Below are 4575 nucleotides of genomic sequence, written 5' to 3'. Positions count from 1 at the left end.
CCAGCCCTGTGATGCGACGGTGCGTCGAGCATGAAGGCAGAAAAAAAAACATTTAGGAGCGCTACGGTGTCGGCCCGAAACGTGATCAAAACGCCAGAGGTATGCTTGTTGTCACGGTTATGTTCTGGTTTTGAGCCCGCTTCACGAGCTGGCCGAACTGCGCCAGACAGGCACGCTTCGATTAAAAACTACCGGGCTCTAAGCCCCAATGTCTCGGCAAATCTCACTTCTTGCGCGATCTTGACGCAAGAAGTCACGCGTCCAATTGACACTGCTGGCTTCAGAGTTTTGGAATGCCACGACACCGGTACCTAGCCTGCTCAATTGACGTTAAAGACTTGTATTATTCGCTACCGCAGGATGTCCCTACTTCTTTGTATTGAGCAATATATTGGCTTCAGAGGGCGTTCGTATACCAAGGCTGGCTGCGTGACGTGATGCGCCCTCCTAAGTTTTCCTACTTCGATGGCGTCGAGGGACAGAGTCGGTAAAGAATAGATGTTGGTGATTGCGTTGCAGGCAATGTGCTCCTGAGTCTTTTCCACCCACATTTTGCAACTGTGTACGATGGGTATTATGACTGAATTCGACTCATACTATACCAGCAACAGTTAGTGTTGGTGAAATTATGGCTAATTTTAGCGAAAGATGGCTCAATGAATGCTAGTTCTGGCTTGTGTTGTAGAACTATTGGGAAAGGATTGTTAGTGTTGCCAATTAATGACCATGCTGTTAGATGTATGAAGGCGAATGTTTATTACTGTTTGATAATGTTCGCTGTCCGCTGTTATACCACAAAGATTGTTACCTTTAGTGCACAGCTCTAGTACTTAGTAAATGCCTATAGCTGCAGGGTAACTCCTTTATTAAGGCTTAGAGCTGTCCATGGGGCGGTGGGTACGCTACTCGGCTACCGACCCGCAAGACGCAGGTTCGATCCCGTCTGCAGGCGGTCGCATTTCGATGGAGGTTGAGTGCTAGAGGTCTGTGTACTGGTCGGTGTCAGTGCACGTTCAGGGATCCCAGGTAGTCAAAAGTACCCGGAGCCCTCCACTGCGACGCGATTCATAATAATCATACCATATTATTGGCACGCAAAACTATATAATTATTTGTATTATTCTACGTGCGTTATGCAAGCCCATCCGTGTTTCATTATATCACTTCCTGAAACTTAATGTTGGAGTATCTGCCCCCAACTACGATTTATAAACGAGATATAGTTGCTGAAGTAATTAAACTACCAAGAACCACTGTAAAACTCGAAAACCAAACTGAAACCGGAAACACTTAGGGTTATTGATCTTCCGTATCGGAAGTTTAATTTCATTCCATTTCACTTTATTTCCCAGTTATAAAGTTTGACGGCACAAACAAGCTAATTAAGGACTAATGGCTATGAGTTCGACGAACGCTTTTTTAATCAACCGGTTGCAGTTCGGCAAGGGCAGAAGGAATGACAGTACGAACAAATGTAATTGCGCCACTGCAGCGCTATAACAAGAAGTAATCACAAAGAGAACTGATTAAAAAATGTAACTGCAGCAACCTCTTAATGAGAATCAATCAGTCAGCCGGAACACAATAAAACCGTCACCATGGCGACGGAAGCACAAGAATTACAATTTTGTACTTCTTTGTTCTTGTTCGGGCTGACCTGCGCAGTCATATAACGCTCAAGTGCCGTAACACAAATTGCAATAAAAACACCCGAGGAATCTACTACGTAAACCTGTAAACCCGGAAAACTAGACAGTTATTTATTACTCATATTTAAACGCACTATAGTACCCTGTCGGTCATGCTTGAAGGGTGGTACATAACGTTATTGTTTGAACAACAGTGAATACATGGGCATAAAGCACATACACCTTATACATTAATACCACAGACAAAATGATAACGGCACAATAAAATGTGGATACAATAAATGCTGCAAGGTTTTAGCTTTGCGGGATTGCTTCGAGAAGATACCACTGGAAAGTTAATTTCAATAACATACAAGAAGTTACAGTTCAATTACACAATTTTCATTTATTACTTACAATTACTAACTGCAAAGAAAATAATAATTTCTGTAGTCATACTGTAATGAAATGTTCGTTGCTATGCATGTAAACTTGTGGCGCTCATAGATACCCCTTTTTGCATGTCAGTGCGTGTATTTGTATGTACGCCCGTAAGTAAAAGCATACCAAATGAACTAATTCGGGAGGGTTTGAATCCTTCCCCCCCACCCCCCTGGATACACCATGGCCTGCCCCTCTAGACTGTAAGTGTTTCGCCGGGTACGAAAAATATGCAACGCAAGTGGGATCAGTCGGAAGTCAAAATAGACCACCAACTCGAAACAAATCAAACAATTCACTCTTGAAAGATGCGTCGTGGAACAACACATGCAAGAAGATATATCGCTTTTATGATACACGAATGACTAAAAAAACTTGGAGGACGCTTGAGCTTCGCCTTCAAGAGTATAACGCGATAGCGTAATCGGGCCCCCTGCGCGTATCGCATTCTCAAATGCGAGCCTCGCTTCGGTTCTCGGTGCATGTTTCAATCATGCCGCAAGAAAACGAACGTCTGTGCGCGTAACGTCGGCCGTTTCCTATTATCCTAGAATACCTACTGCAATTACAGTTGTGCTGTGCCCACTACGCCATAGTTCTTCGTTTGGCGAATCAGCGAAGGGCCCACTACGCGCCTATAAGGCAACACGCGAACCTACGCAGCTGTGCACAGTGTTGATGCTTTTGCTGCTGCTGATGATGATCTAATATGGCTGAGCGCTTTGTAATGGGCGAGCCTTTAAAACACCCACTCGATGCGAAATCGACATGTTTCGACGCCTAACGTGATTCTTCGCTCCTGCCACGCAATATTACATGCTTTAAGGAGACTCCTTCCACTACATGACACTCACAAAGTGTTTTTTTTTTTCCGAAGCAGTTTCAAGAAGTAGCGTGCCTTTGTGTTAGAACACCTGCGTCCCACGCAGGTGGCCTGGGTTCAATTCTCACTCGAACCCTAATATTTTTATTATTTATGTTCTTTGCACCTTTTCCAATTTTTCGGCCACGGTCGCCGCAAGGGTGAAGCAATGAATGCGATAGCAATAAAATGGAATGTCGCACGAAGAACGGCAGGAAGCTCGAAATTTGAAGCGCTGCTCAAACACAAAGGACGCACTAAAAGAAAACAGACAAGACGAGCGCGACCTACCAACTGTCACAGCTCGACACTTGCGGCGCGCTGCTGAAACACGAAGGAAGCATGAAAAGAACGCACAGATATACAGAGGACGATTGCGAAATAAAGAGTGCTACAGTCGTTACTTCTTTGTGGTTGAGCAGCGCGCTGCAAGTGTCGACTTTTCGGTGGTGGTCGTCTCGCACGGGATTCTGCGAGACGACGTCCAGCTTCTTTTCGCTTTGGAGACCGTCGCGCCCACGATGGTGACCGCTTGTCGACCAGCCAAGTACCTTCACCAAGTCGTCGTTCGCAATCTCCGTCACCTGTGCGTCACACTTCCCCGAACAGCCAGAGCTACGCTGACGTTACCAGAGGCCGTTCCCCGAGCCCGCGCCGGGGAAACTAACTGCTGCGACCTCGGGGGGCAAGGTTGCCAATCGTCGAGACGCCGAAAAGTCCCCCCTACCGCCTCAAGACGACGATATGACGACGACGACGAATACTAATGCCGACGACGTCGTACGGGCCGATCTCAGTGTTCTCATAGACGGACACCGCGGGACAGCACTGGTTGACACAGGCGCTGACTTCTCGATTACGCGGCAAGAGCTCGCCAACCCCCTTCGGAAGGTCAAGACGCCGTGGACAGGGCCGCACGTAAGAAGTGCTGGTGGTCAGCTAATGACTCCAACGGGTAAATGCACCGCTCGGCTCGTAATCGGCGATTCCACCTTCGTCGCCACTTTTGTCCTTCTACCAGAATGTTGTAAAGAGCTCATTTTGGGTATGGATTTTCTGCGAGAGTAGGATGCTGTGATGAACATTCCGGACCGTCTGGTGACGTTTTCCGCACATCCGTATGTCGACACCACCACGACCACCACTGACGACCGACACGAGCGTTTGCGAGTAGCCGACGATGTGACGCTCCCGCCGAGATCCTGCTGCCTTGTGTCTGTATCATGCGAGCGGCCGTGTCATAAGGATGTGATAGCGGAGCAAATAGCAACGCTATTGCTTACGCAAGGTGTTTCCGTCGCGGGAGGCGTTCTGGCACTAGCTGGTGGGCAGGCAGAAGTACTCCTCACCAACTTCAGCAACGAGCGCCGTCACATCCAGAAGGGTACCGCGATTGCCTACTACGACGACATTGACCAAACGAGGGATTGTTTCGCTCTGCAACCTCACGACGCGACCACGCCTGCCTCGACGCCTTTGTCTGTCGACGTCAACTCTACTCTGTCACCCTCCGATAGGCAGCGCATACTGGAACTGATACACCAGTTCGAAGATTGTTTTTCGTGTACATCAAAGGTCAGGCAAACACCATTGACCAAGCACCGAATCGTTGTTGAAGATAACACGAGACCGATCCGACAAAAT

The sequence above is a fragment of the Rhipicephalus sanguineus genome, chromosome 9, assembly GCF_013339695.2.
Source record: "Rhipicephalus sanguineus isolate Rsan-2018 chromosome 9, BIME_Rsan_1.4, whole genome shotgun sequence".
NCBI classification, from domain to species: Eukaryota; Metazoa; Arthropoda; class Arachnida; order Ixodida; family Ixodidae; genus Rhipicephalus; species Rhipicephalus sanguineus.
This window is presented reverse-complemented; position numbering follows the sequence as displayed.